The sequence below is a fragment of the Erinaceus europaeus genome, chromosome 5 (genome assembly GCF_950295315.1).
Source record: "Erinaceus europaeus chromosome 5, mEriEur2.1, whole genome shotgun sequence".
Classification (NCBI taxonomy): Eukaryota; Metazoa; Chordata; class Mammalia; order Eulipotyphla; family Erinaceidae; genus Erinaceus; species Erinaceus europaeus.
The window spans coordinates 52,087,979-52,101,155 of NC_080166.1; the positions used below are offsets into that span (position 1 = coordinate 52,087,979).

The following is a 13,177-nucleotide window of genomic DNA, read 5'->3' on the forward strand; positions in this document are numbered from 1 at the left end:
AAAATTTACTCCTCTAGTGATTATTATAATTGGAGTTCAAAACAAATTTTTCAGAGGTTATGTATTGGTACACCTGGTTGAGTACATACATTAGTGTACGTCCCTGATGACCTGGGTATAAACCCCTGGTCCCCACATGCAGAGGGGAAGCTTCATAAGATGTGAAGCATTGTTTCAGGTGTCTTTCCCTCACCTTCTTTACTTCCCCCTTCCCTCTCAACCTCTCTCTGTCTCTATACAATGTGAATCAGATAAATAAATAAAATAGAAAACAAATAAAACCCCCAAACTTTTCGGTTCTGAGGACTCTAACTTTTGTAGATAGCCTCATAATCTCTCCCACTGTCAGATTACCTCCATGAGCAACATTCAATGGTCTATTTAAAAACCACTCTCATTTTAATACACTATTTCCCCCAGATAAAGCAGAGCTGGGGAGACATGCAATGCATTCTATAGCCAAGTAGAAATTGCTGTATTTTATCTATTATTTTTAATTAACTGCACCATTACTTCCTTTCAGAGCCTTAATTTTTCTTACCTAGACAAGGGCACACTTTTCAATTCTTGCCCAGAACTTGTGCAAATCTAATTTCCTGTTTTTTTTTAATGCAGTGCAGCAGAATGAACTCAGCACTACTCACATGTTCAGTTCAGATGAATGATATCTCTCTCCCTGCCCCCCCCCATTTCATAGAGATGGAGAGGCATTAAGAGATAGGGAGAGACAGGAAGAGAGGAGACAGGGAGCTATAGAGAGGAGACATATCACAGCATTGCTCCACGACCCATGGAGCCCCCCACCATATGCTATCCATGATTCTCCCAAGTGGTACAAGAACTTGAACTTAGAACTGCGTGAATAACAAGGCACACACTATATTTTTGAGATGTCAGCTCCAAGTGATGTTATTAAAACAACAACAACAGACAGACAAAAAAACTGAGTAACAATTCTATTGGAAGAGTTGCTTCTATTACACTGCATTATTGGAAAGATTACCAGTTCATTTAGACCTCCCCCATTTTTAGTCATGCTCAGAATTTTCAATGTGTGTTTCTTAAGACATGATTTTCAAGTATGATTTTCAACACCACAGGATTTTTCTTTTATTGTATTATTATTTTTTATTTATAAAATGGAAACATTGACAACACCATAGGATAAGAGGGGTACATTTCCACACATTGCCCACTCCCAGAGTCCATATCCAATTCCCTTCTTTGATAGCTTCCCTATTCTTTTTTTTAACTTTAAAAAATTTTATTTATTTATTCCCTTTTGTTGCCCTTTTGTTTTATTGTTGTAGTTATTGATGTCATCATTGTTGGCTAGGACAGAGAGAAATGGAGAGAGGAAGGGAAGACAGAGGAGAGAGAAAGAGAGACACCTGCAGACCTGCTTCACTTCCTGTGAAGTGACTCCCCTGCCGGTAGGGAACCAGCGGCTCCAACTGGGATCCTTACTCTGGTCCTTGCACTTTGCGCCATGTGTGCTTAACCTGCTGCACTACTGCCTGACTCCCAGCTTCCCTATTTTTTATCCCTCTGGGAGTATGAACCCAGAATCATTGTGGGATGAAGAAGGTGGAAGGTCTGGTTTCAGCAACTGCTTCTCCGCTGAACATTGGCGTTGGCAGGTTGATCCATACTCCCAGCCTGTCTCTCTCTTTCCCTAGTGGTTTTTCAAGTAATTTCAAAGGGTAACAAAGGATTGTCAACAAAGGTAATTTTATAAAAAGCATGTGATGCTGAGTGATTCAGAAAAGAACAGGTCACGCTGTGTGTGACAACATACACTGAAGTCACAGGGTAATGTCATGAAGAGTGCTTGGGAAAATGTAAGAATGCTGGAATGGAGCTGTGGTCTCTCATATCTTTCTCTTCTTTCTTTCTTCAACTGTCCCAAAAGAAAAAGTACAAGTTAGGGAGACTACTTAGTGTTATTGTGGATATGTGGGACACTGCATTCATCTCCTATTATGGGAAACAAAGAAGGAAGGAAGGGAAGGAGGGAGGGAGGGAGGAAAAATGAAAGAAGATAGGTAGGATAGTAGGAAAAGGAAAGAAAAGAAATTGAAAGCAGCATGTGTGCTATATGTCATTTGGGGGGATTTTGGAGGGGGATTGTATATGTTAGAAAATTGAACAAATAGGGTGCAGGTAGATAGCATAATGGTTATGCAGAGATGTTCATGCCCGAGGCTCCATAGTTCCAGGTTCAATCCCCTGCACCAACATAAGCCAGAGCTGATCAGTGCTCTGATAAAATAAAAATAAATAGGGGCCAGGCAGTAATGCAGTTGGTTAAGCACACATGGCAAGAAGCACAAGACAGGTGTAAGGATTCTGGTTTGAGCCCCCGGCTCCCCACCTGCGGAGGGGTCGCCTCACAAGCAGTGAAGCAGGTCTGCAGGTGTCTATCTTTCTCTCCCTTTCTCTGTCTTCCCTTCCTCTCTCCATTTCTCTCTGTCTTATCCAATAACAACGATAGCAATAACAACAATAATAACACCAATGATAAAATAGCAAGGGCAACACAAGGGGGAAAAATAGCCTTCAGGTGCAGTGGATTCACAGTGGCAGTGCAGGCACCGTGATAACCCTGGGGGGGGGGTGCAAAAAAAGAGAAATAAATAAAAAAGAAAATTGAACAAATAATTCTAGTCTATGGGGACTTAATAAATGGAAGATAATCCTGCTTCTACAATAGAATCCTTTAACTCGCAAGAAAAGTAAATGGGATATGGTGTAAAACTTGTAGGTTTTATCTGTTTAGTTTTAGTTTATATTTAACCAGTATCCTCAATGAATTGTTTATTGATTTAACAATATTTACAGTATCATAAAATGTTAGGAGTGCAGTTTCTCTCCTTTACACGTGTATGTGTGCAGCTCACTGCACCCACAGCCAAAGAGTCTGAGCTGTCAGTTCAATTTCAGTCCCCTCATTTAGACCCCAGTACTCTCACCCCTTCCCTTTGCTACCAGCTGTAGTTGTTAGAGCTTCACAAAGTGTAAGAGTCAGCTTTGGGGACTGAGTCTTGGTGCACCTGGCTGAGTGCACATGTTACATTTCACAAGGACCTGGCTCAAGTCCCTGGTCCCCAGCCCAGGGGGAAGGCTTCATGACTGGTGAAACAATACTGCAGGTATCTCCCATTCTCTCTATCCCCCCCCTTCCCTCTCTATTTCTTTGTCTCTATCCAATAAATAAATAAGAGCCACTACTACTATTTGATGCAGTTTTTAGTTGTCAATATTCTGTATGTGAGTGAATCTTCTGGTAGTTGTCTTTCACTAAGTCTAAATATTATTGTTATTATTATTATCTTGCAAGCTAGGCTATTGCTAGGGCTCAGTGCCTACAGGAAAATACTGCCACTTCCCATGGCTTTTTCTTTTTCTTTATTTTCATTTTTGGTAGAAGATAAGACAAAGATGAACAAGGGTAGACAGACAGGAGAGATTCCTGCACTGCTACGCTACTGCTCATGAAGCTTTACTACTCAGATGGGAATCAGAGACTTGAACACCAGTCAATGTGTGTGCCACCAACTGGTCCCAGGCTAATTATCATTTTCTTCATCTTTAAATTTTTTTTGTTATTTTCTTTCTTTCTTTATTGGATAGAAGAAGCCAGAAATGGAGAGGGAAAGGGGTGATAGGGAGGGGAAGAGAAAGAGATACACCAGCAACACTGCTTCACCACTAGTGAAGCTTTCCCCCTGCAGGTGGGGACCAGTAGAGCAAACCAGGGTTCTTTGCGTATTGTAAAGTGTGCTCAACCAAGTGCGCCACCACCCAGCCCCTCCAGACTAATTAATTTTAATCAAATTTTGTATTTATTATTATTTTATTTTTTATTTATAAAAAGGAAACACTGACAAAAACCATAGGATAAGAGGGGTACAGCTTCACACAATTCCCACCACCAGAACTCTGTATCCCATCTCCTCCCCTGATAGCTTTCCTATTCTTTATCCCTCTGGGAGTATGGACCCAGGGTCATTATGGGGTACAGAAGGTGGAAGGTCTGGCTTCTGTAATTGCTTCCCTGCTGAACATAGGTGTTGGCAGGTTAATCCATACTCCCAGCCTGTCTCTGTCTTTCCCTAGTGGGGCAGGGCTCTGAGGAAGTGGAGCTCCAGGACATATTGGTGGGGTCATCTGCCCAGGGAAGTTGGCATCATGTTAGCATCTGGAACCTGATGGCTGAAAAAATAGTTAAGATATAAAGCCAAACAAACTGTTGACTAATCATGAACCTAAGATTTTGAATATTTCAGATGAAGATTTGGGAGTCTCCATTTTGTAGATAGCTACTAGGCCTAATTTATTTATAATTCAAAGAGCCCATGATTATACTAGTTTTTTTCTTGAGCCTGACATCTTATATGCAGGTTATTGTCTGGGGAGATGATGTCATGACTGGAAAAGGGGCTAGAAAGCTGGATCAGGGAAGAGAGTAGCTCCCAAATACAGGAAAGTTGTATAAATATTGTTGAATATAGACCCACCCTATCGATTTGATCTGGGGCCCATATTCAGTTTAGGAGCCTATGTAGCCTCTGCATCCCTGTAGGTCTGAGCTCACATTCTGTGGTCATGAGTAGGAGAATGTTGTATTTTATATTTTAGCTTAGTTCTGTTCATCAACAAACGTCTGAGAATTCAAACGCCTTGTTATATATGTAAATACTAGCTTATATATATTTTATTCCACTGTGGTCCAGGAGGTGGCACAGTGAATAAAGTGCATGAGGTCCTGAGTTCAGTCCCAGGCAGCACATGTACCAAAGTGATGTCTGGCTCTTTCTCTCTTTCCTCCTATCTTTCTCATGAATAAATAAATAAAATTAAAATAAATAAATAAATAAATATTCCATTTAAGTGAAGTTCACTGAGAGCAAAAATTAGACCCTAGAAAAATTAGATCTCGAGTTCAACTAATTTACTATTATAGGACTCACATAATTTTTAGTAGCATCAATTCCTTTATTCTGTCACTGAAAATAATCTTTATGTATTCAAATTGAGACACTTTAACATCCCTAGCTTCCAGGTTCTCATGTGGGCCCTCCGGCTACAGTTTCTCAGGCTCATTGTTTCCTACTTTACCTACCTTACTAGCGCTTTCAGAAGGAAGGAACAAGATACAGTTAATCTTTAAATATCATAGAGCCTCAAATATACTGCCTAATACAAAATAAATACCCACAGATGGTTTTTGAGTCAGTCTTTAAAAAGAGGTAACGTGCTTTCTAAATCTGTTTTTTTGCCATCCACTTATCATTAACTGTTTTTTGTTTTCTCTTTATACTGTTATCTGGTTGTTAAAATATCTACAAAAATGACACCTGTTTACAATGCTCTGAAGTGTCCGATCTGCAGATGGGGAGCCAGGGGCTTGAATTTTGATCCCTGTGCTTGGTAAGATACACGCTTAACCAGGTGTGCCACTGCTGGACCCATACAATATTTTTCTCTACAGCAATTTAAAGACAAAGGACTGAATTTTAAGATGAAACAATCAGGAAGGGAAATGGAGAAGGCTTTGTACCTAATAGAAATCACAGAAATAAAAAAAATGCATGAAATGATTTAATTCTCCATGTTAGAGTTACATTTCCTAACTGCTTAAGTATTATGTTGTGTTTTTTTTAATGAACATTATTTTTAGAGCCTGAAAAATCTGATTTGATTTTTGTAAACTGCCCATAGCATCAGGACATCCTTATTTAAGTTTGGATTCCCTTCCATGTCTGCACTAAAAGTGCCCGTAGAATGTGATTTATTAGATTTCCCCCCACTTATCTATTTGAACTGTAACTTACTGTCATTTCTTTCCAGTAGTAAACTAATTTTTAAGAAATATTTTTCTCTTTTATTATTATATATCTTCCTATAGCAAACTTGTTGAAGTTAAAATGTCTACAAGTTAAAATTCTACTAGAAAATAATTGAAATAACAAAATAGTAATGCTTACTGTTTTAAAATTGAATACATAAATGATAGTTATTATAAGCAACAACTAAAACTTTAAAATTATTTTAAAGAACTGTTATGGAAACAATCTTCATTTAAATTAAAAAATCACTTGTAGGCGTAAATACTATTGTTCACTGCTTCAAAAAGACCCAATTACTGAGGTTCTGGAACACAACAACAGTCTGTAATGTGTCCCACGTGTAGTTGGTATGGTTTCTGATTTAAAAATATATAATATAAATAAATAAGTGGAGAGAGCAAATTGATTCTGTTGGGATTTTGTCTTCTTACAAGGTGCATCAAATTGAATTTAGCAAACAGGTTAAGTATTTCACCTATGTATTACTAGTGCTTGTTTATTCTTTCCTTATTAAAAAAAAGGGGGGAGGGGAGGCTAGCAATTCTCTTTTATGAACCTGGACTGAAGAGAGATTAAATAGCTCTTGCAGGGAGAGGAAGGTCAAGTTCAAAGTTTTTCTTTCCTTTGGATACTGGAGAAAGAAAGAAAGAAAGAAAGAAAGAAAGAAAGAAAGAAAGAAAGAAAGAAAGAAGGAAGGAAAGAGAGAAAAGCAAATGGATAGGCAAGCCAAACTGGAGCAGCAGGCGTCTGATGGCTACCCCCCTCCCCCGCCCCAGGACTTTTTATGTACATAAGCACAAGTCACTGGAGCAGCTGCTGCGCATTAGTTCCAATAGTTTAGCAGCCTGCTTTGTAGCGCTGACAAAAGCGGTGCAGCACGGTGGCTTCCCTCCATGTTCCTTTGCCTGGCGAGCTCGTCAGCGATCTTGGCAGGGAATCCGCAGAGGAGGGGTGACGTTTAATAGGCTTCCGCTGGGGAGTGCACTCGCCTCGTCTACACTGGGACCGGTCTCCAACTGAGAGACTGAGGAAGGCAGCCGAATGAACTAAGAGCAGCTGGGTTCCACCAGCTTCCCTGGACATTTCCCCCGGACTGGGAGCAAAGCAATCACTGGAAAGAGGCCAGAGAAACCACATTGCCCTGGATCGCTGCCAACTGTACAAACTTGGCCGAGAAAAATGGCTCAGCAGACGACAAGCCCGGACACCTTAACAGTACCAGAAGTGGATAATCCGCATTGTCCAAACCCTTGGTTGAATGAGGATCTTGTGAAATCCTTGAGGGAAAACCTGTTGCAGCATGAGAAGTCCAAGACCACAAGGAAATCCGTTTCTCCAAAGCTCTCTCCAGTGATCTCTCCGAGAAATTCCCCGAGGCTCCTGCGCAGGATGCTTCTCAGTAGCAACATCCCCAAACAGCGGCGGTTCACAGTGGCACATACATGGTAAGGTTTGCAGGGATTATCAGAAATGGTGGCTGTACCCGCTGGGTGATTCCCCCCCCCCCATGCTTCCCCCCTTTCACTTTAAGAGTAAGGAGAAGACCATCATCATTCCTCACCTGTGATTAAGCCAAAGTAATTTGCTCTTACAGTAAACCCCACAAATGTCCAAATCCAGGCAGTAACCCCTTGAGACAGGAAAGGAAAGGTGGAAGTGGGTGGTTCTCAAAGTTCAATTCTTATTGCAAGTTCCTACAAGAAAATTGGATTCCAGATGTCAAAAAAGAATGCAGTTTTACTCCCATACCAAATGTGGTGGCATTTCTTGATTTCTTAAGCTGTTATACATATACTGCCAGGTCCTGCAGCAGCCTAAGAAAGAAAGGACCATAGAGAGTGGGGAAGTCATAATTGGTTTTCTTTCTTGCATGATCCACAGTTGAGCAGTGATGTCTTCAGAGTGTGGATGTATGTGTCATAGTGTGTATTCATGAAACCTCTTCAGGCTTCTGATTTTAATATAAGTGACTCAAACATGCCTTTCCAAAGGACAAAAAAAGGTTTAAGAATTCCGTGCAAAAAGTTACAGGCTAGTAGTTGGAAATACTGTACTATTTGAATCTGGATTATTTGTATCTTTTGTTAATTTTTTTTTATTTTCTTTGTATTTAATCTTTATAATGTGTGGGTTTGTTTTGTGCACATCTTTATTTTCATGTTGTTTTTTAGATGATTCTTGATATTTTCCAACTCTTTTAATAGCAAATATTAAAACACGCCATTGTATGAACTTATCTTGGTACATCTAGCCACGAAGAGGCTATCTAAGAGGCTCTGATCAGTGCCAGAGGGTCTGTGATGCACAGATGGTTAATTTTTATGCATTAGTCAATTCTACACACTATCACCATATTTTAGTAGCTTTAATATAAATTATGATAAAGAAAACATCCATAATGAAAATGAGTGTGTTAGTTGAGAAATGGAGACAAGACTTCTAGGAGAAGAGATAGGGAGAATCAGTAACTAAGCCAGCAGCATGGCCATACCCAGGAATGTATTCATGTCATGGAGGAATGTAGGTAACAAAGGGAATGAAAGTCATGTCCTATCCAAAGAAATGACCAACCTCAAACTTTAATTTCAAGTGGTTAGTTTTCTGGGGACTAATTTGCTCAGTACATTCGTACGTACATAAATGCATACATATCATTTTAACAATATATCCTGTTTTTAACAAGTAGATGCATTTCTTTTTGGTTAGATTATGTTCATATGAGGGTTAAAATGACACATTTTCCATTTTAAAGGAATGGTAAATGCAAAAAAAAAATTGACATTGCCAAAAAGGATAGTATGACAAAAAAAAAATGTGTCAGAACTAAAGAGTGGATTAAAGAAAAGCATAAGTTAAGACTCTGGAAGATGCCCTTAGGGAGAGGAAGGACTGGAGACCAGGTATTAGACCTCAGAGCAAGCAAGCTGGCTTGAGTCAATAGGAAGTCACTTCTGAAATTTGTGTATTCAGTATCATTTTGCTGTTGATATTCATTGTTAAGTTACAGTTTCTAAATTGTACCCATTAAGGAATGGGCAAGCCTCAATTCAACTGCTTGAGTTCATTGTGAGTGAAGCAACCTGGAGTTCAGCTGAAGGTTATCTGAACTATTTGGACTTGTTGAGATGTAGGAAGGCAGGAAATCTCATGAAAACAGGCTTTCTTCTGAAATTTCTGGCACTTCCTTTTCTGGTGCTGTTTGGAGAAACTCCAAGAGCACAGTTTCTGCCAATATTTCATTTTGGTATAAGATCTTAGATCAGGGAGGTATCAACAGAGTAATGGAAATGAAAAATAAAAATGATGTCCATTCGCAATAAATCAAAAGAAAGCAATTTCCCTCATGAAGTAAATGCAACCAGCAAAGGAACTGGAAAGACAACCTCACATTTTCCAGATTAATTCAGTGAGACCTAATATTTTGTAATATTCAAAGTCACTGACAAATACTCCATCTCTGTTTTCATAATTTGTACTAAACAGGATGCAGGGTTAAAAGATTATGTATAAAAAATAGACAATGAGTGTCCTTCCTAAATCAGATGATCAGCCATTTTAAAAACGCCTTGTGTGATACTGCCTCAAATGTTGACTGTAGAACTGATATACCCTCTCATTCAATATGCACATTTTCATACCTACTGTGTCAAAGTGTTTCATTTGTACCTGTGACTGCAAGGTTGAACAGGAGGCATTCCTTGATTTCAAGTAAGTCACATCCTAGTAGAAAAACAAAACAAAAAAACTGGAGCTAGCTGGTTTACTTAAGGTAATTGTGTTGCTCTATGAATTACTCTTCAAATATAAGAATATTTACACAGTAGATTTTATTTCTTGCTTATGTTTTTGGTGGGGGCGGTTAACTGCTTTACAGTCTTCTCAGTGACCTGATATCACACCATGCAGTCATGCCACTACTCCTAACACATCATTTCTCCCAGTTGCTTAGATTCAAGCTCAGATGAATCAGATTAAAAAACAGTTCAGAAAATGGCACCTATGAGTTTTTATGAGAGAGGCTGGGAAATGCATATACCAATTTTACTAATATTCCCTAGCTAGTATTCATGTCTGTGGCAGCATCTAATGAATTTCTATTCTTTCCTTTCTTTCTTTTTTTTTTAAAATATTTTTTATTTATTCCCTTTTGTTGCCCTTGTTGTTTTATTGTTGTAGTTATTATTGTTGTTGTCGTCGTTGTTGGATAGGACAGAGAGAAATGGAGAGAGCAGGGGAAGACAGAGAGGAGGAGAGAAAGATAGACACCTGCAGACCTGCTTCACCGCCTGTGAAGCGACTCCCCTGCAGGTGGGGAGCCGGGGTTCGAACCGGGATCCTTATGCCGGTCCTTGTGCTTTGCGCCACCTGCGCTTAACCCGCTGCACTACAGCCCGACTCCCTCTTTCCTTTCTTTCTTTTTTCTTTTCTTTTCTTTTTCTTTCTTTCTTTTTTTTTTTTCTCTGGGGCTTGGGCTGACACTACAAATCCACTGCTCCCAGCAGCTATTTTTTTTTCCTTTTTAAAATTTTTTTTGTTTTTCTATTTTATTAGGACAGAGCAAGTGAGATGGGAAGAGGAGATAGAAAGAGAAAGAGAAAGATAGACATCTGCAGATCTATTTCACAGATGGCAAAGTGTCCCTGCGGAGTTGGGGAACTGGGGGCTCAAACCCAGGTCCTTGCACAGATCTTTGTGCCTGGTACTATGTGCGCTTAACTGGGTGTACCACTTACTGGCCCCTTATCTAACTAATTTCAAAGGGTTCTATGAAATATATTTCAATTCAGAATAATGTCACAGAGATCTGGTGGACAACTAGATCATTTCCTTTACAGTATGTTAGTGGATACTTGATTCTCTCTCCATATCCTAATTGAAGTCCTCGAATACCATCTGTGATGACTACTCATTGAACATCTAGTACAACTTCTGAATGAGGATCCCCTGAAACATTCACTTTCGATATGAAAATTGATGGGAAAATCCTTAACCATAACGCAATCGAAGTCTCCTTTCCTTTAACTGTCAACCTTGAGCCCAGGTTCTTCAAAAAAACAAAACAAAAAACTTCCACAATGAATTTCTCCTTTCTTCCCTAATGTCCCCCTAAGGCAACCGGCTTAAAATAGTCTTATCTAGGAGCCAGGACCCTGTTTTGTGCCTCTTGGCAAAAGCACTAACCAGTATTTTCAGTGGTTTGTATTTTTTTCTATTTCTGCCTAAGCACTCTAAGATATTTTACTTTTGCATGCTACGTTTGTCAAGTTGATCCTGGTTATTCTTATCAAGACTTCATTTGGATTTTTATGACTTTGGTGCTGCATGACTCATCAAGACAGCATCTAAGCAAAAGTTAGTCTTCTTACATTTAGATTCTGACTTCTCATTTAGTTGTGTGATTTTGAAGAAGTAACTTATTACAGGGTTTAGTTTCCCTATGACACAATTTCCTGGAAATGGAAATAATATCTATTTCGTGAATTGGTTCTTGTACAAGGGTGATAGTGAATGCCACTATGAGAAAACATTTTCTTTATTTTGCATTTTAATATCCATTATTCCAATCTTGTTTAGATCTCTAGGATTAGTATATATTTTTAGATGATTGCTTTAGGTCAGTTGCTTCTGGATGGATTGGACTAAAGAGAATAGATGTGAAGAGATCAAAGGGCTCAGTGGAATGATGAATCAGTGTCATATGTGTGTGTGTGTGTGTGTGTGTGTGTATGTGTGTGGCAGGGGGAGACGAGACACATTGCGAGGCAGGAGCATTAGACTTGATATTTGTTATCTACTTGTATCGGTTGCACATATCTTTCAAGTCCCTCTTCATAGCAACTTTGTCCATTTCCCTCAACAGGAAGTAATCTGCTGCTTTTTGAAAATTTAGTTGCACCTTTTACTTCTTTTCACTCAGTGCTTATTAGGAATAGCTATGTCACTAGATAATGTTTATTGAATGCTGGTATTTTTTTTTCTGGGACTTTGTATTAAGTAGGACCTTCGTGTTCATGCATTTCGCCATTGTTTCACCTTAATATCTAGTACCTCCTAGTCTACTGACTCTAGACAGTACTCTGTTTTCATCTGAGTAAGGGATTCCCTCTGATGTCAGTGGAATCCCTGATGCCAGTGAATGGGATGCCACCCACTTCTAGGTCAGTGGAATCTCTGATGAAGTAGATTTTACTTTGAGTGTAAGATTATTTCAGTGAATTTTTTCAGGTTTTCACATCAATATGCACCAATTAAAGGGTAGTTCTTGAGAATACATGTAAGTTAGTTGGGAGAGTTGGTGATTTTGGGTAAGCCTCAAAGATTGGTAGAAATGTCAACCAAGGGGGGGCAAAAAGTAGGGCTGGAGAGATAGTATAATGATTATACAAAAACTATTCATACTTTCAGGCTTTGAGGTCCTAGGTTCAATCCCCAGCACTACTATAATCCAAAGCTAAAGAGTGCTCTGTGTTTTCTCTTTCTCATTAAGAATAAATAAACTATTTTATAGCATGTATCAATAAATAATAAGCTGTTCCTGCGAGGCCAGTCAAATAAATGAACTTCAGTGCATATTTTGTTCTTAGGAAGCTATGAATATTGTTCTTCAAGTATAATTTCCAGGGAGAAATTGCATGATCATCAGCTTCAAAAAATTGTGTCACTTTTATCAATGGTTTGCTTTTGAAAAATTCAGGATTTTAAAACTAAGATTAATTTAATCTTGTTGAAATCATGTATCTAGTTTCACTGGCCTTGGCCTTCATTACTAAACCCTTTTTGGGTTGTATGTGAGTTTAACTCTGTGTACCTCCGCCCATCACCAACCTTTCTGAATTATAGACATTCTATTCATAAGACTTGTGGTTATACAGGCACTTGATATTTACAAGTAGAAATTGACTAATTAAATTTACAAAAGTGATAACAAACTATAGTGCATTTAAGATAAGTAATTAAAGGCAAGTTTCAGCTTGCTGTTGTGAGTTAAAGGAATACCAGAAGGGGAAGAACAGAAAAGAATCATTTAGTAACCCTATGACTCATAATAAGGCTGCTGGGCCTTCAGAATGAAAGTTGTGGTAGTGAATCTAGGATAGTATGTGGAAGCCATGATTTTGTGATTCTGTGTGGTCCGGGAGGTGGCACAGTGGATAAAGTGTTGGGCTGTCAATCAAGAGTGAGGTTTTGAGTTGGATCCCCAGCAACACATGTACCAGAGTGATAGGTGGTTCTCCCTTCCTTCCTTCCTTCCTTCCTTCCCTCCTTCCTTCCTTCCTTCCTTCCTTCCTTCCTTCCTTCCTTCCTTTCTTCCTTTTTTCTCTTTC

General features: G+C 39.0%; 1 long non-coding RNA gene across 1 annotated transcript; it reads right to left on the bottom strand.

Annotated features, from left to right (window-relative positions):
• Positions 1–3,839: 3,839 nt before the first annotated feature.
• On the bottom strand, positions 3,840–8,371 carry LOC132538610 (uncharacterized). Its single transcript, XR_009549955.1, has 2 exons — positions 7,414–8,371; positions 3,840–4,215 (listed from the first exon to the last, which is right to left on the bottom strand). It is a non-coding gene; the product is annotated as an uncharacterized LOC132538610 (long non-coding RNA).
• Positions 8,372–13,177: the final 4,806 nt, after the last annotated feature.